The 24,184-nt window shown below is 46.7% G+C and overlaps 1 long non-coding RNA gene across 1 annotated transcript; it reads left to right on the forward strand.

Annotated features, from left to right (window-relative positions):
* Positions 1-727: 727 nt before the first annotated feature.
* On the forward strand, positions 728-23,658 carry LOC308580034. The gene is made up of 2 exons (XR_014004677.1): positions 728-1,159; positions 17,839-23,658. It is a non-coding gene; the product is annotated as an uncharacterized lncRNA (long non-coding RNA).
* Positions 23,659-24,184: the final 526 nt, after the last annotated feature.

The following is a 24,184-nucleotide window of genomic DNA, read 5'->3' on the forward strand; positions in this document are numbered from 1 at the left end:
GGGCAGCCGCCCCTCTCCCCGCTCTTTTACGAAACTCACTCTCTTTCCATCCTCGGACCACAAACGCCCTTTCCGACCACACCGCACCCCCCAACCCCCCTTCGTCCTCCCCGGGACTCTGCCCCGCCGCCCCTGAGGGGGACACTCGCCTCCGCCCTGCCGCCCCCCCTCCACCGGCCTCTTCCCTCACGGCCTCTCAGAGAGCAACTCCTGACAGGCGACCCCCTCCCTCCCTTGGCAACAACAGAAGCGGGCGCCGCTCAAGCTCCCTTCACTCGGAGACCCCCCCCCCCCCGCCGCTGTCGGCAGCCTCGTGAGGTGGAGGTGGCCGTTGATGCCTGCCCTCCGCCGCCCGAGCAGGGAGAGCCGGACCTCCCCCGCCTTCCCGAGGGAGCCAGCGACTGACTGCTCTCTGCTCTCTTCTTCTTCTCTTTACTCTCTCTCTCTCACACACACAAAAACCTGCCCGCTCCGCCTCCTCCACCTTAGCCGGAAGTCCCGTCTCCCAGCAGCCATTGGTTGCTCGAGTGCGGAAGGCCGGGAACTGTGTCGCCGCACGCACGGCCTATTGGCCGGAGCGGCTGTCCGTCTGCGGCGATAGGCTGTTTCCTGCTATGGGGGCGGTTGCTAGGAGAGTGTTTGAAGTCCGCACATAGAATGAAAGCGGAGGGGAGGGGAGAGAGGGAGTCTGGCAGGGCGGAGGGAGGAAGTTTCGGATTTAGCTCCGAAGCCTGTTTTACATGCAGAGCGAGGGGAAAAAACAACTTACCGTACATCAGAGTAAACACGCTTAAGGTTGCGCTGCTGAAGACCTAACCCCAAAAAGGAGCGCCTTGTAATAATTTAAAAAGCCGGTGGACTGCATTGGGTGGATTTAATATTGTACATAAATACACTTGGTTGAATGGGACCCTGAGAGTCATCTCGTCCAGGCATAGGCAAACTCCGGCCCTCCAGATGTTTGGGACTACAATTCCCATCACCCCTGACCACTGGCCCTGTTAGCTAGGGATGATGGGAATTGTAGTGCCAAACATCTGGAGGGCCGGAGTTTGCCTATGCTTGATCTAGTCCAACCCTGGGCAGCGCAGGAGTCTGCGTTAAACCTGTCTCTGTCTTTCACAGGCACCACAGCGCTCTTCGTCAATACAGGAAAAAGGTAAAAGGCGGATCTACACGGATCCTCATGAATTCATATGATTTTTTCATTCAAATTAAATAAAACCACCATGATATTGTAGACCATGTCTTACTCTGTAGAAAGCATCAAAAAAATCACGCATCCACTGTTTCGGGGGGGCGCAGGGGCGCAAAAACATGGTTAAAAAACACGGATCCTCATGGATCCTCATGATTTTTCCACTAGATCAGCCCAAAGTCACCATCAGATCAAAGATCATGGCCATGGGCACAGCATCCACCACAAAAATCACAGATCCACGGCTTCCTGGCGAAACCGTGGCCCAAAAACGTGGTTTTCAAGAACGGATCTTCATGGATCCACACGCTTTCTGCATCGGGCCAACCCAAACTCACCGTCAAATCACATATCATAGTAAGGGGCACAGCCTACACCACAAAAAACTCGGATCCACACCTGCCTGGCCACGCCCTGGCCCAAAAACGTGGTTCCGAAGCACGGATCCTCATGAATCCTCATGATTTTTGCACTAGATCAGCCCAAAGTCACCATCAGATCAAACATCATGGCCATGGGCACAGCATGCAACACAAAAATCACAGATCCACGACTTCCTGGCGAAACCGTGGCCCAAAAACGTGGTTTTCAAGAACGGATCTTCATGGATCCTCACGCTTTTTGCATCGGGCCACCCCAAACTCACCATCAAATCACACATCATGTCCAGGGGCACAGCCTGCACCACAAAAATCACGGCTCCACGGCTTCCTGACCATACCGTGGCCCAAAAACGTGGTTTTGAAGCACGGATCCTCATGGATCCTCACGCTTTTTGCATCGGGCCACCCCAAACTCACCGTCAAATCACACATGTCCAGAGGCACAGCCTGCACCACAAAAATCACGGATCCACGGCTTCCTGACCATACCGTGGCCCAAAAACGTGGTTTTGAAGCACGGATCCTCATGGATCCTCACGCTTTTTGCATTGGGCCACCCCAAACTCACCGTCAAATCACACATCATGTCCAGGGGCACTGCCTGCACCACAAAAAACTCGGATCCACGGCTTCCTGGCCACTCTATGGCCCAAAAACGTGGTTTTGAAGCACGGATCCTCATGGATCCTCACGCTTTTTGCATTGGGCCACCCCAAACTCACCGTCAAATCACACATCATTCCCAGGGGCACAGCCTGCACCACAAAAAACTCAGATCTACGCCTGCCTGGCCACTCCATGGCTCAAAAACGTGGTTTTAAAGCACGGATCCTCATGGATCCTCACTCTTTTTGCATTGGGCCAACCCAAACTCACTGTCAAATCACACATCATGTCCAGGGGCACTGCCTGCACCACAAAAAACTCGGATCCACGGCTTCCTGGCCACTCCAAGGCCCAAAAACGTGGTTTTGAAGCACGGATCCTCATGGATCCTCACACTTTTCGCATTGGGCCAACCCAAACACACCGTTAAATCACACATCATGTCCAGGGGCACAGCCTGCACCACAAAAATCATGGATCCATGGCTTCCTGGTCATACTGTGGCCCAAAAATGTGGTTTTGAAGCACGGATCCTCATGGATCCTCACGCTTTTTGCACTAGATCAGCCCAAATTCACCGTCAAATCACACATCATGGCCAGGGATACAACTTGCACCACAAAAAAATAGGATCCACGGCTTCCTGGCCATACCGTGGCCCAAAAACGTGGTTTTGAAGCACGGATCCTCATGGATCCTCACGCTTTTTGCATTGGGCCAAACCAAACCCACTGTCAAATCACATATCATACCAAGGGGCACAGCCTGCACCACAAAAACCGAGATCCACGGCTTCCTGGCAACACCATGGCCCAAAAACGTGGTTTTGAAGCACGGATCCTCATGGATCCTCATGCTTTTTGCATTGGGCCAACCCAAACTCACTGTCAAATCACACATCATACCAAGGGGCACAGCCTGCACAACAAAAAACTCGGATCCACGGCTTCCTGGCAACACCGTGGACCAAAAACATGGTTTTGAAGCACGGATCCTCATTGATTCTCATGCTTTTTGCACTAGATCAGCCCAAACTCACCATCAAATCACACATCATGGCCAGGGGCACAACCTGTACCACAAAAGTCACGGATCCATGGCTTCCTGGCGACACCGTAGCCCAAAAATGTAGTTTTGAAGCACGGATCCTCGTGGATCCTCACACTTTTTGCACTGGGCCACCCCTAAATCACTGTCAAATCACACTTCATGCCATGGGACACAGCTTGCACCACAAAAAACTCGGATCCACGGGTTCCTGGCCATACCGTGGCCCAAAAACGTGATTTCAAAGCATGGATCCTTATGGATCCTCACGCATTTTCCATTGGCCAACCCAAACTCACCGTCAAATCACACATCATGGCCATGGGCACAGCCTGCACCACAAAAAACACGGATCCACAGCTTCCTGGCCACTCCATGGCTCAAAAACGTGGTTTTGAAGCACGGATCCTCATGGATCATCACACTTTTTGCATTGGGGAACCCCAAATTCACCCTTTATTCAAATATCTTGTACATAACCACAGATCTGACCACAAACATCATGGATCTACTGCCAGATGCTACCCTGGATATATTGGCCAATTTTTAGGTGGGTGTGCTGGGATGGAGGAAACGGAGTCGGCTGAATCTCTATCCATTAAAGATGGGCGTCCAATGGCTGGGCCAGAATAATTTCAGTTTGGTTTGCCAGCTCCCAGCTCTTAATGGGGCGGAATAGTCACCTGTAGCCGCTATCAGGAGTCCCGGTGTGATCCTGGATGCTTCTGTCTCTATGGAGGCATTGGTCACAAATGTAGCCAAACTGGAATTTTTGAATCTATGTCAGGTTAGGAGATTGGTACCGTACCTGTCCCTTTCCAACCTAGCCATGGTGATCCATGCAGTAGTCACCTGCAGACTAGACTACTTTAACTTGCTGTACACCTGAGCCGGGGAGTGCAGGGTATAAATGTGATAGAGAGAGAGTGAGAGTGAGAGAGATAGATATGCAGGGCTACCCTTGAGACTGCTCCAGAAACTCCAAATGGTCTAAAATGCAGATGCATGAGTTCTTACTTGGACTTTGTGGAGAGCCCACATTCAGTTGGTTGTTCATCAGCTGGATTGGCTCCAGGTGGAGTATCGAATCAGGTTCAATGTTTTGGTGCTAATCTTTAAAGCCCTAAACAGTCTGTGACCTTTCTTATCTGTGGGAATTATCTTCCAATACACCCCCCATGAGTGTGACGCTCATCTAACAGCAACCTCCTGTTGTTCCCTGGCCCAAAACATATCCAGCTGTCCTCAACCAGAGCCAGAGCCTTTTTGGTGGAACGCTTTGTCTAATGAGAACCAGGGCTCGGTGCAATCTATCTCAGTTCTCTCACTTGTCATGGTGAGTGGGCTTGCACATTCCTATGACCTTTGTGAGTGAAGCCATTGGGAATCTCGTACTCCCAGCAGGGTCACCCAAGGTGGTAAGGTCAAAGAAAATTAAATATGCTCAGAGTCCTGTAGTGATTTCATGCTCTTTATTGCAGCTTGTAAAACAGTGATTGAATTCCCCCCCAAACCTCAGGCTTTTATATACATTATTTACACAATGAGTCCCGTCTGACTAGCTGATTCTGCTTCCCTCCTGGAGCCTGAATGGTCTTTTCCTGCAAGCCAATCAGTTCTTGCATTCTAGGATCCTACTTGCCTATTGTTCTAGGATCCAAGCTTAGTACATAACAGGGAAGGAGTTAGACAAAGAATGATCCAAGAAGTCCTCAACGGCAGAACAGGCAGGTGATAACAAGCAGTGTGTTACAATGGCTCTGAAGGCGGATGAAGGCTGCAGCAGATAGGATCCACCAGTTTGTCGTGACTACTCATGCCATCAGAACAGAGCCCTACTGCGAAGACTGTGCGTTGGTCAGCGTGCACTAATCTACACACATAAAACAAATTCACGCACAGGCGTCTTCCAAAAACCAAACCCAACCCCCCAAACCCTCCCCCCATGGCCATCACTAAATGGCTACTGTGGCAGGAATGTGAAGCCCCTAGTCATGAACCGACACATGGGCGGTCAGTCGTTCTGACTCAAGGAATGAGGCCGTTGAGCAGCTCAGCAGCTGTATCCATGACTAAGCAGCCCTTTTTAGGATCCACTATGCTCACCCCGAAAAGGGGAAGGGGCTGGAAACGGTGCCCTAAACATAGTATGCCTCCCTTTTTCCCTGACTGGATTACCACGCCCAGGTGGAATCTCTTTTCCTATAGTTTGAATCCATTATTCTGCATCCTAGTCTCTAGAACAGCAGAAAACAAGCTTGCTCCCTCTTCAACATGACATCCCTTCAAATATTTAAACATGGCTATCATGTCACTCCTTAATCTTCTCTTCTCTAGATTAAACAAATCCAGCTCCCTAAGTCTCTCCTCATAGGGCTTGAATTCCAGACCTTTTACATTTTGGTCACCCTCCTCTGGACATGCTCCAACTTGACAATATCCTTCTTCAACTGGACACAGTATTTCAGGTGTGGTCTGACCAACCAACCAACCAGAATAGTGTGGTAGCATTCCTTCACTTGATCTAGACACTATACTCCTATTGATGCAGCCCAGAATTGCATTGGCATTCTTAGCTGCCACATCACACTGTTGACTCATATTCAGCTTGTGGTCGACTAAGACTCCCAGATCCCTTTCACAGGTACTGTTGTCAAGCCAAGTGTCCCCCACCTGTGCATTTCATTTTTTCTATCCAGGTGCAGTACCTTACATTTCTCCCTATTGAACTCCATATTGTTGGTTTTGGCCCAGCTCTCTAGGCTATTCAGGTCATTTTGAATTCTGACCCTGTCCTCTGGTGTATTAGCAACCCCTCCCAGTTTGCAGTCATTTGCAAATTTGATTAGCACACCCTCTATTCCATCATCCAAATCATTTATAAAAATATTGAATAGCACCAGGCCCAGGACAGAACCTTGTGGAACCCCAGTAGTCATTTTTTTCCAGGATGAAGGTGAGCCACTGATGAGCACTCTTTGGGTTCATCCCATCAACCAATTACAAATCCACCTAACAGTAGCTTTGTCTAGCCCACATTTTACTAGTTGTTTTGCAATAATATCATGGGGGAGCTTTTCAAAGGCCTTACTGAAGTCAAGGTAAGCTGGTACAAGGGAAAGCAGGATTGTAATTACCGTAAAAATTACTGATTACTTTGGATCAGCAGTCTCAACCTAACCCGCTATGTGGGGAGAGCCACGTGTTCCTTTGGAAGGCAAGTGGAATACAGTGTGATATACTGACAGCTGTTTTAAAAGATGTAACTGTAACTTAAAATCCAGTATCAGGAAAAAAACAAAAATAGATGGTCCCTGTGTGGATAGTCATGTTTGCATGATGGGGCCACCTCCAGTGACCATGTGGCCTGATATAAGAGGGTTCTAAAATCAGTCCTGAAAGTAGACTGATTGAGAATGACACACGCATAGCTTTTGCTCTGCCATTAACAAGGTGAGCTGAAGCAAATTTTTGCCTCCCTTTGGGCTTAGCAATATTTCCTACAGCATTCTTGTTGAAGGGCATTGGAGAGTTAGGTGAGGGTCACTTTTCTGTTTTTCCATCAAGCCCCCAGACAAGAATGCTACAGCATCAGCCCCAAACACTCAGTCTCATAACAAAAAATACTCAACGGAGTTAGGGCTGAGGGTAGGGGAAGTACAATTATGATCTTTCCAGTCCTCTAGAAGCTGACCCTTTTGGTCATTTTGGTCATGGAGCCAAATATCTGTTTCCAAGTTTAAAGAGTCCAAACAAGTAAAGAACAAGCTTGCCCTTTACATGCAAAAGCCCTGAAATTCAGCCCATTGGGCAATGATAGGCTGGGAGGAGGGAGGTAAGGACTAGCACCTTCTCTGCCCTCCACCTCCAACAGCTACACCTGAAAGTTTCATGATGGGGTTTGATTTGAGAAGCTGAATGTTTATAAAGGCACTTAGCCAATTTCTGCCACGGAAATTCTGAACAGAAACACTCTGCAGGTTCAGCCCCCAAAAGAAACTGCTCTATGGTCTCTGTGTTGGGAAATGGGAACAGATCTTGCTCATCACCAACCTTCCCTCCACAAATCAGTATCACTATGAGGCTGAACTGAACAGCTTGCTCCAGAGTTTTAAGAGATACGTTTCTGTGGTGTAGTAGTTAAGAGCGGTGGACTCTAATCTGGTGAGCTGGGTTCGCTTCCCCGCTCCTCCACATGCAGCTGCTGGGTGACCTTGGGCCAGTCACACTTCTCTCTGAACTCTCTCAGCCCCACCTACCTCACAAGGTGTCTGTTGTGGGGGTGGAAGGGAAAGGAGATTTTTAGCCACTTTGAGACTCCTTCAAGTAGAGAAAAGCAGGATATAAAAACTAACTCCATAAATAAGAATTCTATGGAAAGGACCATCCCTGCCATGATGATGAAAACTATATGTTTGGATTTTGCTGTATTATACCAACCTGTGGAATATGACAGTTCGCAGTTTCAAAATCTATTTGGCCACAGTGGATTGACAGTCTGGACACACAAAAACCTCTGGAAGATCTTTTGAATCAATGCCTATGCGAAAGCAGTGGTACCAGTCCTTGCAGTTTCCTTCACAGGAAGCCATAGTTAGGTCACCACAGGGCCTCCTGCACCCTTCCTTCAAGAAACATAGTGACCAGCAGCCTTCAAACAAGGATATCTGAGCAATAGGTTAGTGTATCCTTCCATCCCTCTGGGCATGATCGAGACACAGTAATGTAACTCTCGTTCAAGATTTGTCTCTTCTTGGGAGGAACAGCATCAATTTCCACTTGAAAATATTTGTCTTGTCCTTCAAAATAGGTTTTCCCACAGTACTGTACTATTTCTTTTGCAATCCAGGGTCTAATGGCAGCCATATCCTTTTGTATGAAGTGTAATTGGGCAGCAGAAGCAATCAGATGGGCAATGGTACATGTGAAAGGACAGTAGTCACTGGAATTACGGTACCTTGCCTGGGTATATCAGTTGGTGCAAAAAATGATCAGCCGCAAAACTGTAGGGATATTTTGAATCCATCTCATACAGACATGCTAAGAAGGATGTTATTGCATCAATCACAGAGTGGTTCAATCCATGTTTGGAATCTAGATAGAGCATGGTCTTCCATTTAAAAATGATTACTATCAGTTTCCAGTGGACTTCTCTGTCATTTACTGGAATAATCAAAACATCTTTCTTTAGCACTCCAAATCTCAAACAGTTCTTCAGAGCTTGCACTGGCAATCTTTGACATATCTGCATGAAGTGGCAAGTACGGTAAGTGGGAAAATTGTTCCATTGTGACCTAGCTCTTTGGCCATGATCACCCTGGAGGCAAGAAAGGCATCTATTATGCGATCATTTATCCAGTTTGATCCTTTCAGTGTGTTTATATCATAGTCATACACACAGATGTTGCCAACTGAACCAAAGTCCCATGGTTTGTAGACTGAGTGTGGGGAAGGTACAGTTGTGCCATGGGGGAACTGATGTACAAATCAGTGATTTGTCCAAACACTTCTCACTTTGTGTTGAGAATATGGGGCTGCTATCAAAATAATCAATATTGGTCACTGTCAAATCCTCTTTCCCACCTTTTGGAGTGGAGGTCATCTGAGGCTGAGTGCTTTCCAGGTGTCTCATAGTCAGTTGGTGATCTTAAGGAGTCAAACCCCTCAGCAGCCTGCACTGAATCAGCTGCTGGAGCTACTGTTATCTTTTCCTGCAGTCTGGGGAACTTTCTTCCCGATCTACTCTTCTGTCTTTTATTTCACTTCAACTGTGTGAGCTGCAACTGGCAAGGCTTCCCTGGTTCTGGTGGCATGCCGATAGATTTTGTGGCAGCTATAATATGGTAACAAGTCCTGGATGATGTCCTGTACGGACTGTGCATGCATGGCTGCCCGTATGGTCGCCAGGAGAGCGGCTGCCCATACAGCCTGTACGGCCGCCGTGAGAAGAGCTGCCTGTATGGACGCTACGCGAGCAGCAGCCTGTACGGCCGCCGCGAGAGCAGCTGCCCGTATGGCCCATACGGTTGCTGCGAGAGGGGCTGCCTGTACAGTTGCCGCAAGAGCGGCAGCCAGTACAGCGACCTTACTGTCACTCTCCCCCCAGCATGGCACCCTGGGGCACCATCACCCCGCTGCCCCTTCATATGCCCCTGTAGTCAATCAAATGTACTATGAACAATCTGAAGTCATGCTGGGCACAATTCACCACTAATCCTGTTCTTTTTCTAAAAACACGTGGTGGACTCCAGGAAAGCTGTCAGCAGGCAACATGATTCCCATGGGCACCACGTTGGAAACCCCCTATTTCAAAGTTTGCACTGACAAAATCTGTTCTCAAAAAAACTTGCAGTTAAACCTCCATTTATAATTACTACCCCTGCAAAGCAACCAACTTTTGTCCCAAAACCATTTGTAGCTGAATTGACGCAAGACAGGTGATTGTTTTTCATGGTTACTTTGGTGGTCTCCATCTAGTTGGTTTGATAATTTACATTCACAGGTAAGATCATCACAATCTCTGCCTTGGACATTCTTGAGGTTTAGCAGTGTCAAAAATTTCCAGTGGAAGCTATGAATATGAATGTCATTTTATTTCAATGTTCTTGCTAATGCAGAACCATTTCAGATAGCGTTTGTATTTCGGTCATTCCATGGACATTGGTGTGAGCTTACAATATAATTTGGTGGAGTCCATTTAACAATCATGCCGATCCATGAGGATTAAAGTATTTAATATAGTGTTTGTTCCTTGGCTGTGCTCTGTGGTTTTTGTGGTTCGTTCTGTGGTCATATACATCATGTGTGATTTGATAGTGATTTCAGGGTGACCAAACATAAAAAAACCTAAGGATCCATGGGGATCTGTGCTTCATGAGAATCTTTTTACAGCATGGCAGTGCCCCAAAGTGATCTGGTGATCTGGACATGAGCAGCATAGGTGGTTGGGTAATGAATATGGGGCGACCCAGAAAACTGTGGAGCCGTAAATTTTTAAAATATATATATATTCAATTTTATAAGGATAAGGAAGTACAGAAAGGGAAACGGGGGAGGGGATAGATAGATAGATAGATAGATAGATAGATAGATAGATAGATAGATAGATAGATAGATTAGAAATTTAAAAGACCTATAAAGATTATCAAATCCTACAAAGTACTACTACTACTACTACTACTACTACTACTACTACTACTACTACAAATATATTTGTACCCTGCCCATCTGGCTGGGTTTCCCCAGCCACTCTGGGTGGCTTCCCAAAAAATGAAATAAAAATACATTAAAAAGTCACACATTAAAAACGTCCCTAAACAGGGCTGTCGTCAGATGTCTTCTAAATGTCAGGTAGTTGTTTATCTCTTTGACATCTAATGGGAGGACATTCCACAGGGCGGGCGCCACAACCAAGAAGGCCCTCTGCCTGGTTCCTTGTCACTTTGCTTCTCACAGTGAGGGAACCACCAGAAGGCCCTTGGTGCTGGACATCAGTGTCTGGGCAGAATGATGGGCGTGGAGATGCTCCTTCAGGTATACTGCATTGAGGCCGTTTAGGGCTTTAAAGGTCAGCACCAACACTTTGAATTGTGCTCAGAAATGTACTGGGAGCCAATGTAAGTCTTTCAGGACATGTGTTATATGGTCTTGGTGGCCACTCCCAGTCACCAGACTAGCTGCTGCGTTCTGGATTAGTTGTAGTTTCTGGGTCACCTTCAAAGGTAGCCCCACGTAGAGGACATTGCAGTAGTCCAAGCGGAAGATAACACTCTAGTGAGGCAGTCTCCGGGCAGGTAGGGTCTCAGCCTGCGTACCAGATGGAGCTGGTAGACAGCTGCCCTGGATACAGAATTGACCTGTGCATCCATGGACAGCTGTGAGTCCAAAATGACTCCCAGGCTGTGCACCTGGCCCTTCAGGGGCACAGTTACCCCATTCTGGACCAGGGAGTCCTTCACACCAGCCCACCCCCTGTCCCCCAAGAACAGAACTTCATTATTGTCAGGATTCAACCTCAATCCACTAGCTGCCATCCATCCTCCAACCGCCTCCAAGCACTCACACAGGACCTTCACCACCTTCACTGGTTCTGAGTTGAAAGAGAGGTAGAGTTGGGTATCATCCGCATATTGATGGACACCAAGCCCAAACCCCCTGATGATCTCTCCCAGCAGCTTCCTGTAGATGTTAAAAAGCATGGAGGGGAGGACGGAACCCCGAGGCACCCCACAAGTAAGTCTGAACACTCATCCCCCACCACAACTTTCTGGACACAGCCCAGTAGGAAGGAGCAGAACCACTGTATAACAGTGCCCTCAGCTCCCAGCTCCTCTAGACGGTCCAGAAGGATGTTATGATCGATTGTCGCGACCAAGGCAGTTTCAGTCCCATGAGGAGACCTGAATCCCAATTGGAAGGGATCCAAATGGTCTGCATCCTCCAGGCGTGCCTGGAGTTGTTCAGCAACCACCCGCTCAATCACCTTGCCCAAGAATGGAAGATTTGAGGCTGGGCGATAGTTGGCCATACTGGCCGGGTCTGAAGATGTTTTTTTAAGAAGCGGTTTAATGACCGCCTCTTTCAGCTGGTCTGGGAATGCCCCCTCACAGAGGGAAGCATTCACCACCCCGCAGAGCCCATTGCCCAGCCCTTCCCGGCTTGCTTTTATTAGCCAGGATGGGCAAGGATCAAGGAGACAGGTGGTTGGTTTCACGCATCCAAGCAGCCTGTCCACATTCTCGGGGGTAACGGATTGAAATTGATTCCATGCAACTTGACCAGACAGGGCTCTAGCACTCTCCCGCCCCGGCCCTGCTCCCACGGTGGTGTCTACCTCCTTCCGAATATGAGCAACTTTATCTGCATAAAAATTTGAAAAATCGTTGCAGGAGGTCTTGGGGTCTTTACAAGGCCCCGGTGGTAAAGGTGGTTCCATTAAATTGCAAACCACCTGAAAGAGTCTCCTGCTACTATTTTCTGTAGATGCTATAGAGGCGGTGAAGAAAGTCTTCTTCGCCATTGCTATCGCCACTTGGTAGGCTCGACATTGAGCTCTAACCTGTGTCCGGTCCAATTCAGAATGAGTTTTCTGCCACTGGCACTCGAGCCGTCTCAGCGATTGTTTCCTCACCCGCAGCTCCAAAGAAAACCACGGGGCTGTCAGGGCTCCATGCAGTCGGAGAGGGCGCTTCGGAGCCAGACAGTCGATAGCCCTGGTCAACTCCACATTCCAGCGGGCCACCAGGGAATCAGCTGAAAGGCCATCAACATGGGATAAAGCATGCCCTACCACTCTCTGGAAACCATTTGGATTCATTAAGTGGCGGGGGCAGACCATCCGCATTGGTCCCACCTCCCTGCAGAGGAGAAGGGTCACGGAGAAGTCCAGTTGCACCAGGAAGTGATCTGACCATGGCACTTCTTTTGTTTCACTTTTACCTAGTGTCATATCACCCATGTCACTATTGGTGAACACTAGGTCTAAGGCATGTCCGTGACTATGAGTTGGGCCAAACTTATTCAGGGACAGCCCCATGGAGGCCATGCTTTCCACGAAGTCCCAAGCAGCCCCTTGTAAGGTCATGTTGGCATGGATGTTAAAATCCCCTAGGACAACCAAACTAGGTATCTCCAGGAGAACATCCGCAATGACCTGAAGCAGCTCGGGCAGGGAATCCTTGGTGCAGCGGGGAGGTCAGTACACCAAAAGGAATCCTGTACTGCCCCTATTGCCCAGCTTCCAGAACATGCACTCAGAGAACTGGGTCTTTCATATGCGCAGAAGCGCCAAATTGCACCAGTGCCTGTGCAGACGTGGCGCTTCAGGATGCGAATGCTGTGGGTTGCGGACGTGCCTCAGTCACGGGTTATGTCTGCAACCCGAGGTTCCACTGTACCAATTTTGTTTTAGGGCTTAATTTGCAGTAAATTTTATTCCTTTATTCATAATTGTTCTCACTGTTCTACTGTGAACTGCTCTTAAAATTTTTGCATCCATTTTGTCATATAAGGTTTTGCTTGTTCGGGCTTGGTGTCATATTTGAGTAATAGTTTATAAATTTTACCCAGAAGGTAGAACTCTGTTATGATGGACTCAGATTCTATCTTTTCACTGATTTTCACTGTATGTTTGCCATACAGTCTTTCTTGAATCTGGATATTAGTTGACAGTATGTAAGCAGTTTCATATTTTTTCTCCTCTTTAATACTTTGGCATGTATTTGATCTGTTCTTGAAGATGAACCATATCTTGGTACAATATATACCGTATTTTTCACTCTATAGGATGCACCGAACCATAGGAGGGGGAGAACAAGGGGAAAAAAAATCTCCCCCTCTCCGCTCAGCGCCCCTTCAGCGAAGCGGGATGAGAAACGGAGCCCCTTCCATTTCTCCTCCAGCTTCACTGAAGGAGCGCTGCGCAGAGAGGAAACATTGTGCAGTGCCTCTCCAGAGAAGCAAAGCCTGGAGAGCAAGAGGGATCGGTGTGCACCGACCCCTCTCGTTCTCCAGGCTTCAGGCGGCTTACCACAAGCCTTCGGAGATCAGCAGGAACTTGCGCTGTGCTCCAAAGGCTTCAGGCGGCTATCCCTGAAGCCTGGACAGCGAGAGGGGTCGGTGCGCACCGACCCCTCTCGCTCTCCAGGCTTCAGCGAAAGCAACGCGTAGCCTCCGGAGCGTGGAGGGAGCGGTCCCTCTGCGCTTCGGAGGCTTCGTGTTGCTATCGCTGAAGCCAAGGAGCCTGCATTCACTCCATAGGACGCACACACATTTCCCCTTAATTTTTGGAGGGTAAAAAGTTGTCCTATAGAGTGAAAAATACGGTAGTCATATATTCTCCTATCGGCTCTAATAATAATATTGCAGTGGTGACATTAACAGTGCAGGTAAGGGGATTTTTGTGATTTTTGTAGTGCAACTCATGATTTGTGAGTTGTGCCCGTGGCTATGATGTGTGATTTGATGGTGAGTTTGGGGAGCCCCAATGCGAAAAGAGTGAGGATCCTTGAGGATCCGTGCTTCAAAACTACCTTTTTGGGCCATGGCGCTGCCAGGAAGCCGTGGATCCATAATTTTTATGGTGCAGGCTCTGCTCCTGGCTATGACGTGTGATTTGACAGTGAGTTTGGGTTGGCCCAATTCAAAAAGTGTGAGGATCCATGAGGATCCGTGCTTCAAAACCACATTTTTGGGCCATGGAGTGGCCAGGAAGCAGTGGATCCAAGTTTTTTGTGGTGCAGGCTGTGCCCCTGGGAATGATGTGTGATTTGACGGTGAGTTTGGGGTGGCCCAATGCAAAAAGCGTGAGGATCCATGAGGATCCGTGATTCAAAACCAAGTTTTTGGGCCATGGCATTGCCAAGAAGCAGTGGATCCAAGTTTTTTGTGGTGCAGGCTGTGCCCCTGGACATGATGTGTGATTTGATGGTGAGTTTGGGTTGGCCCAATGCAAAAGGAGTCAGGATCCATGAGGATCCGTGCTTCAAAACCACGTTTTTGGGCAATGGAGTGGCCAGGAAGCCGTGGATCCGAGTTTTTTGTGGTGTAAGCTGTGCCCCTGGGAATGATGTGTGATTTGACAGTGAGTTTGGGTTGGCCCAATGCAAAAAGCATGAGGATCCATGAGGATCCGTGCTTCAAAACCACGTTTTTGAGCCATGGAGTGACCAGGAAGCCGTGGATCCGAGTTTTCTGTGGTGCAGGCGCTGCCCCTGGACATGATGTGTGATTTGACAGTGAGTTTGGGTTGGCCCAATGCAAAAAGCGTGAGGATCCATGAGGATCCGTGCTTCAAAACCACGTTTTTGGGCCATGGAGTGGCCAGGAAGCCGTGGATCCGAGTTTTTTTGTGGTGCAGGCACTGCCCCTGGACATGATGTGTGATTTGACAGTGAGTTTGGGTTGGCCCAATGCAAAAAGCGTGAGGATCCATGAGGATCCGTGCTTCAAAACCACGTTTTTGGGCCATGGAGTGGCCAGGAAGCCGTGGATCCGAGTCTTTTGTGGTGTAGGCTGTGCCCCTGGACATGATGTGTGATTTGACGGTGAGTTTGGGGTGGCCCAATGCAAAAAGCGTGAGGATCCATGAGGATCCGTGCTTCAAAACCACGTTTTTGGGCCTTGGAGTGGCCAGGAAGCCGTGGATCCGAGTTTTTTTGTGGTGCAGGCAGTGCTCCTGGACATGATGTGTGATTTGACGGTGAGTTTGGGTTGGCCCAATGCAAAAAGCATGAGGACCCATGAGGATCCGTGCTTCAAAACCACGTTTTTGGGCCACGGTATGGTCAGTAAGCCGTGGATCCGTGATTTTTGTGGTGCAGGCTGTGCCTCTGGACATGATGTGTGATTTGACGGTGAGTTTGGGGTGGCCCAATGCAAAAAGCGTGAGGATCCATGAGGATCCGTGCTTCGGAACCACGTTTTTGGGCCATGGAGTGGCCAGGAAGCCGTGGATCCGAGTTTTTTGTGGTGCAGGCTGTGCCCCTGGACATGATGTGTGATTTGACGGTGAGTTTGGGGTTGCCCAATGCAAAAAGCGTGAGGATCCATGAGGATCCGTGCTTCGGAACCACGTTTTTGGGCCTTGGAGTGGCCAGGAAGCCGTGGATCCGAGATTTCTGTGGTGCAGGCACTGCCCCTGGACATGATGTGTGATTTGACGGTGAGTTTGGGGTGGCCCAATGCAAAAAGCGTGAGGATCCATGAGGATCCGTGCTTCGGAACCACGTTTTTGGGCCTTGGAGTGGCCAGGAAGCCGTGGATCCGAGTTTTTTTGTGGTGCAGGCAGTGCTCCTGGACATGATGTGTGATTTGACGGTGAGTTTGGGTTGGCCCAATGCAAAAAGCATGAGGACCCATGAGGATCCGTGCTTCAAAACCACGTTTTTGGGCCACGGTATGGTCAGTAAGCCGTGGATCCGTGATTTTTGTGGTGCAGGCTGTGCCTCTGGACATGATGTGTGATTTGACGGTGAGTTTGGGGTGGCCCAATGCAAAAAGCGTGAGGATCCATGAGGATCCGTGCTTCGGAACCACGTTTTTGGGCCTTGGAGTGGCCAGGAAGCCGTGGATCCGAGTTTTCTGTGGTGCAGGCGCTGCCCCTGGACATGATGTGTGATTTGACGGTGAGTTTGGGTTGGCCCAATGCAAAAAGCATGAGGACCCATGAGGATCCGTGATTCAAAACCACGTTTTTGGGCCACGGTATGGTCAGGAAGCCGTGGATCCGTGATTTTTGTGGTGCAGGCAGTGCCCGTGGACATGATGTGTGATTTGATGGTGAGTTTGGGTTGGCCCAATGCAAAAGGAGTCAGGATCCATGAGGATCCGTGCTTCAAAACCACGTTTTTGGGCCATGGAGCGGCCAGGAAGCCGTGGATCCGAGTTTTTTGTGGTGCAGGCAGTGCCCCTGGACATGATGTGTGATTTGACAGTGAGTTTGGGTTGGCCCAATGCAAAAAGAGTGAGGATCCATGAGGATCCGTGCTTCAAAACCACGTTTTTGGGCCTTGGAGTGGCCAGGAAGCCGTGGATCCGAGTTTTTTGTGGTGTAGGCTGTGCCCCTGGGAATGATGTGTGATTTGACGGTGAGTTTGGGGTGGCCCAATGCAAAAAGCGTGAGGATCCATGAGGATCCGTGCTTCGGAACCACGTTTTTGGGCCATAGAGTGGCCAGGAAGCCGTGGAACCGTGATTTTTGTGGTGCAGGCTGTGCCCCTGGATGTGTGATTTGATGGTGAGTTTGGGGTGGCCCGATGCAAAAAGCATGAGGATCCATGAAGATCCGTTCTTGAAAACCACGTTTTTGGGCCACGGTTTCGCCAGGAAGCCGTGGATCCGTGATTTTTGTGGTGGATGCTGTGCCCATGGCCATGATGTTTGATCTGATGGTGACTTTGGGTTGATCTAGTGCAAAAATCATAAGGATTCATGAGGATCCGTGCTTCGGAACCACGTTTTTGGGCCAGGGCGTGGTCAGGCAGGCGTGGATCTGAGTTTTTTGTGGTGTAGGTTGTGCCCCCGGCTATGATGTGTGATTTGACGGTGAGTTTGGGTTGGTCCAATGCAGAAAGTGTGAGGATCCATGAGGATCTGTTCTTGAACACCACTTTTTTGGGCCATGGTATGGCCAGGAAGCCATGGATCCGTGATTTCTGTGGTGGATGTTGTGCCCCTGGACATGATGTGTAATTTGAAAGTGAGTTTGGGCTGATCTAGTGCAAAAATCATGAGGATTCATGAGGATCCGTGTTTTTTAACCATGTTTTTGCGCCATTGCGGCACCACGAAACAGTGGATGCGTGATTTTTTTGGTTCCTCCTACAGACTAAGATGTGGTCTACAGTAGCATGGTGTTTTTATTTTGTTTCAATATAAAAATCATATGAATTCATGAGGATCCGTGCCTCGGATCCATGTTTTTATGGTACTGCAGCGCGGCAAAGTGTTGGATCCACGTTTTTTATAGTCCAGTTTGTAGGCGTGCCTTCTAGGTGTGATTTGACACTGCATTTGTTGGAATTATTTTTAAAAAAGTGGAGGATCCATGAGGATCCGTGTAGATCCGCCTTTTATGCAGACCCGTCAATACAGTACTAAAACAAGCCACGGATTATTTCTATCCCCTCTTCTGGATGCTCGGATCTGTCGCAGCTGGCGAGAAAGGCAAGTAGGAAAAGGAACGGAGTTGAGGCGGCGCGAGTGGGGTGGATCCGAGAGACCCTGGTAAGGAAAAGAAGACGACTAGGTGGGTGGAAAGGGCGAAACTGGGGAAAGGGGAAGGTCATGGGCGTAGCCAGGGTGGTGGCAGCTGCCCTCCCCTCCTAAATCAAGTTAATAAATAAAAATACTTAGTTCACTGTAACTGACCAATTGCGTCGCAGATAACTCGGTTCTGCTCCCCCCCCCAAAAAAAATCCTGGCTACGTCCATGGCGAGGGTGTTAAAAGAACTGGCGGGGGCAAAGATTCTGGAGAATTTGGAGGAGACAAAACTCCGAGCCCCATGGGGACCCCAGGACAGGAAGAAGCAGGTTAGAGTCCGGGAAAGCAGGGAGCCCGAAGTCGGAGGCACGCTTGGAGCTGGAATCAGGAACAGGCAAACGTGACAAATCCGCCCGAAAAGTCTTAATTAAGAGCTGGTAGTTCTCCAAGAATGGCTTTATTCTTAGATTAGGGTTGGCTAAATGATACAGAGAGCGGATTGGCCACATAACAGGATACTGATACAAGTGTTTGCAGAGCTCCTCTGAGTTTAAATAGAAGTATATAATGGGTATGTATGAGACCACAAGTGTGTGGGCTTTGAGATTTCGAAGGGTTTTTTTTTTTTAAATTGCTCAGCATTCTCCATGGACTGCATTTGACCTGCATAATCCAGCAGAGGGAGTCATCATTCCATATATAAGGAATATAATCTAGTATTATTAAACAGAAATCAACAGGTAAGAAAAATGCGTGTTTTCAGCCCTATGATCTTTGTACTATGGTGTACTATGGAATTATCTTGTCGCCAATGATGTTCAACATCTGTATGAATCCACTGGGACCTGTCATTTGGGGTTTGGGGGCAAAATGTCATTAGTACACCAATGAAACACAGTTCTATTTATAACATCTGAATCAGAAGAGTCTCGCATGATCTGGACCATTGTATGGGTGAGTGGTGGACCGAATGAGGGCCAAAAAACTTGAGTTTTGGCTATAAGTTGGTGGGGCGAGAAGAGCTTTGATTCCCTTCCCCGACTGCTAGTCTGGGTAGACCAGACATGCCAGAGGTTCTTAGCAGCTGCCACTACTCTCCCTTAGGTTACCTCTAATCCCAGACAGGAGGACTTTCCCGGGATCCAACGGGGAGCAGAGATACCTTTCTCTCACCCTAGACCAAAGTAGCTAGCTTTTTTCAGTCAAACACCATACATGTAGCATGAACCAAATGTCTATGCACATGAGGGGCTGGAAACTTCATAAGGCTCCTAATATCTTGGGCCCAGGATACTTTGATCGCAATGCATTATATCCTTGCCTGATCACTGAGGTCGAGGAGAGTTGCTGTCAGCAGACCACCATGATTCAGATGCAGGGCTCTCATCTACCAGAGCTGCACATTCAGTATTGTGGAGCCAATGCTGTGGACCTCTCTTCCTCTTGAGTTCAAACCTATTGTACTTCAGGTACCTGGTGAATTTGTTCTTTTTTTTGGAGTAGGTGTTTTAAAAACAAGCCTTTCTGATTTTATGGTGAATTTAAATGATTTTATCCATTGTATCTCTAACTTCATTGTTTAATGTTAGACACTGGTTTTAAGCGGAATAAAAGTGGAATAAAAAATAATGTATTGCATTTGTTAGTTGATAGATACAAAACAAGAGAAGTCTCAAAGCAACTTAAAACACAGATAAAATCAATTAAAAGCCAAATTTTAAATGACACACATTTGTAAAATGCTCATCCAATAAGACAAGATAAAGTCCTGCCCCACTAAAATAGTACCAGAATAAAAGCTAATTTAACATTCAAAGCCTGGATAAATAAAAATGTCTTGGCCTGGAGCCTGAAAACCAACAATGATGGCACCAGACATGTTTTGCTGGGGAGAACATTCCACAGATGGGGAGCCACTATTGAAAAACTTGTTCTTATGTAGTCACCTTCCATACTTCCCTTGGAGAAGGCCTTTGTTGAAGACCACAAGGTCTCAGATGGTTCATGTGGGGAGAGGCAGTTCTTGCAACTCACTACACCCCAACTCTCTAAGTCTCATGTTTAAGTATAACAAATTTCAGAAAAAATACTTGATGTTTTTAAAAAAGTGATAATGTCTGCAGTAGTCTGGTCAATGTCTGCAGTAGTATGGGATTTGAAGCTACTGGAGAGTACATTTTGGAAGGCAATATGATCTCAGGACACTTATCAATCCAGAAGATATCCACATAAAATGCTTTGGTTAATGCAAAACAGAAGACTTCCAAAGATGTTCAGAAAAAGACACAATACAAATTTATTTTAAATATATTATAAAAGAAAGTCCATTCATCTCTTAGAAACACTATACCTTACACCCAAATGATTTCCAATTCATCAAAGATTCTAAATTAAAGTGCTAGACATCCTTTACCTCCCCCCAACACAATAGGACAGTGTCCTGAGATGCACAAAATAAATACACTGGTTTATGCTGCAACATCCAATTTCAAACAATCTGTTAAGCATGCATTACAATGTTGAAACAAAGAGTCCCTGTATAACATCATCTCAAAACATAGTTGGCCACTTGATACTATTGTTGGAAGAGAGATGGTGTTTTCCAACATAATCCTTACCATTTCTTCTCAGAAGTAAGGCTTACTGAAGTCAATGGGCTTACTCCCAGGTAAGTGGTGTTACGATTGCAACTTTAGCCAGTTAGCTTGATTATACAATGCAATGTCATTAACTTAGTTAATATAATTTTATTTAGGATAAAAAACTCCTACCTATTTGCAACAATGGAATGTGCTTGCATGGTGCTAGCCTAATCAAATTGAAACTGGAAATCTCTGGGTGACTACAGAAGCACTATTAGGATGGTCCTGAACAGAATGCAGGTCAAAAAGCCTTTTATGAATGGGTAATGAATTTTTATCTAAAATGTCATCTTGTTCCATATATGATTACATGTGACATCTTAGAAATCATATAGAGTTTATAACACTGAGACCCTAGAAAAATCTAAAGCCAGACTACATGTGAGCATTTGCAGCTACACTTCTCTACCTCCCATCACAAATAAAGCAATTTGTATCAGATATAATTTAAAAGGTTTATTTGGGAAGACGTGCTAAACCCTAACCACTCACCCTGTCTTCAGAGCATCTCCTTGGGGGCTGTTCCCCCATGTCACTTTTTGCTCATCTAGGCTCTGATATAGGAAATGAGCCTGGCTGGGAGTGGCAGGTGTGGGGAAGGTTCAGCGCTTTCTCTTTCTCTCTGCACACAAACTCTTTCCACAGGCTCTCACAGGTACACTCTTTTTGTTTTAAGACTCCCTTCCCCATTTGTTTGCTGCCATCACATCTAATTTTGGACATGGTTACCCACAAAGCAGAAGCAAATTCACAAAGTTGAGAAGACACCTCTATGCTGTTAGTATCTTCCAGACACTTTCCAGTGAAATAAAATTGGTGGAAAATGCCTCAATGTTTACAGCAAGTTAAGGAACCTTCTAGAACTCTTCTTCATATCTGATAGGGTGCCTAGAAGGACTCTGCAGCAAGGCCTTTGAGCATTTCTGTACATGCTAAGCAGCAAGTCCTGTTGAAATTAGTAGGAATTCAGCTAGTTTTGATATTACAGTATATTAAAAAGCTAATCAGACTGCTTACACTAGTTTAGACTGTCTTAAACCAGGGGTGGTTATATCCATGTTAGTACTGTGTGTAGTTCTATGAAACATAAAGCAAACTACTGTAAGTCTTCTGCTCTTTTCAGATGTGGTTTTTTTTACATCACAGCTTCATAGCAAAAATCTAATCAAATTGCGGTATTGTTTTGATGATATTATTATTATCATTATCATTATTATTATTGTTTCCCCAGCCACTCTGGGCAGCTTCCAACAGAATATTAAACACAATACAGCATCAAACATTAAAAACCTCCGTAAACAGGGCTGCCTTCAGTTGTCTCTTAAAAGTAAAATAGTTGCTTACTGCCTTGACATCTGCTGGGAGGGCGTTCCACGGGGCAGGCACCACTACCGAGAAGGCCCTCTGCCTGGTTCCCTGTAACCTCACTTCTCGCAGCGAGGGAACTGCCAGCAGGCCTTCGGCGCTGGAACTGTGTCCGGGCTGGACAATGGGGTGGAGATGCTCCTTCAGGTACACAGTACCGAGGCCGTTTGATGGTGAAAATATGTCTTTTTATATATCCCACGAATCCTTGTAATGATAAAGCCACTTGTGTCACACCACTATGGCCTACAGGAACACTGTACTCACACATTGTCCTGATAGCTAACCTTTCAACTGCTTGGGATATGCTGTATAGAGGCTTTTGGGTCAAACTCTTCTAGGTGTTTGCTCCGTTGAGTGAAACAGATACCATTGTGAAAAAGGTATTCAAGCATGTATGAGTGTGGAAACAAGTTGCTTTACTGCTTCTCTGTTATGATGCTGACTAGATCAGGCTTCCTCAATCTCGCCCCCCCCCGATGTTTTTGGCCTACAACTCCCATGATCCCTAGCTAGCAGGACCAGTGGTTAGGGATGATGAGAATTATAGTCTCAAAAAATCTGTAGGACTGAGGTTGAGGAAGCCTGGACTAGATATTGACAAATATTTCTAATGAATGACCCGTACATTTATGGAAGCTACCCTGTGGATTTATTTTGATATTGCAGACTATTGGTGGAAGACACTGCATGGTGAACCTTGTATGCTTGTATGCCAACATTTGGGATCAGGAGCCACTTACAAAACTGTCAGAATCAGCCATCAGGGGTATATAGGGATGCTCATTCATGTTCTTTACACCATTTTTGTTTTGAGTAATGAAACTTAGCAACTGGTTTTCTAAACCAAGACCATAAACTTTCCATTCTACAATATGAACTTGAAATTGGATATTTAAACACAAAAATCTTCCTAAAACATCACTAATTGCACATTGTACTGTACTCTTGTACATCCAACATCCCACTCCATTCCAAGGCACTAGGAAATTGTTCAAGTTTAGGTACTTGCTGAACATTTGCATTTAAAAAGGCACTTCTTTATTTTAATGATGCTGTTAAATTTGATTTTGATAACATTACTTAAGACCACAAAAGGTGTATGTTTGAATGCAAGAATTTTTTTAACCAGATGGGGTTATTTCCTGAAGCCAAGATATTCAGATGGCTTTGAAGGATTCAGATAATATCACTGCTAGCAACAGACACATTTCAGTCCACACATTTCAACCAAACCATTGAAAACATTTAGATTTTTGAATTGAGATGCCATGCTGAAATCACTACAACCATGTAGGGAGCCATTTCACACAAACTGCTTGCTCAACCTACCCACCGTCCCCCCCACTACATTCTCTTTGATCCATCCTGTGGAGCTGCTTCTCAAGCAGCAATTATGCTGAAATCAAAAGTATAAATCAGGCCTGACTGGAACAAAACACGGACACCCAATGTGCATGTTAATACTGTGCACACTGCTTTCCTCCAAAAGCCTCAGTGTCAGCACAACTGAACAGTTTTTTTGCTTAGCACAAGGAAGTTGAGGTCAAGTAACTGAAGTGTGACCAGGAATCTTAGCTACACATCCTAAAATATTCAAGAGCAAAGTCTTTTCAGTTTTGTTATCTGACACCCTTATCATGCATGCAAATATGGTTTTATAGACTCATGCTTTAGTTATTATGAATATAAATAAAGCAGAAGATTAATTACAGTGGTACCTCGCAAGAAGAATGCCTCGCAAGATAAAAAAAACTCGCTAGACGAAAGGGTTTTTTGAGCTGCTTCGCAAGACGATTTTCCCTATGGGCTTGCTTCGTAAGACGGAAACGTCTTGCAAGTTTGTTTCCTTTTTCTTAACACCGTTAATACAGTTGCAACTTGACTTCGAGGAGCAACTCATAGAACGCGGTGTGGTAGCCTTTTTTGAGGTTTTTAAAGACTTTGGTGATTTTTGAAACTTTTCCAAAACTTTCCTGACACCGTGCTTCGCAAGACGAAAAAAAATCGCAAGACGACAAAACTCGTGGAACGAATTAATTTCGTCTTGTGAGGCACCACTGTACAGATAAAAGTAGTAAAATGCATTTTCATTTCTCAACCAGCAGGTGGCCTGCTAACAATGCTTTCAAACCATTGCCTGGGGCTTTCCAGGATTGAATGCATTACTTATGTGCAGAGATCGCCACTCAGCCAGAGTTAAATATGTTTAAGATATTTTGTAACTTGACAAATATTTAT

This window comes from Podarcis bocagei (assembly GCF_964188305.1).
Source record: "Podarcis bocagei genome assembly, chromosome: 2".
NCBI lineage: Eukaryota > Metazoa > Chordata > Lepidosauria > Squamata > Lacertidae > Podarcis > Podarcis bocagei.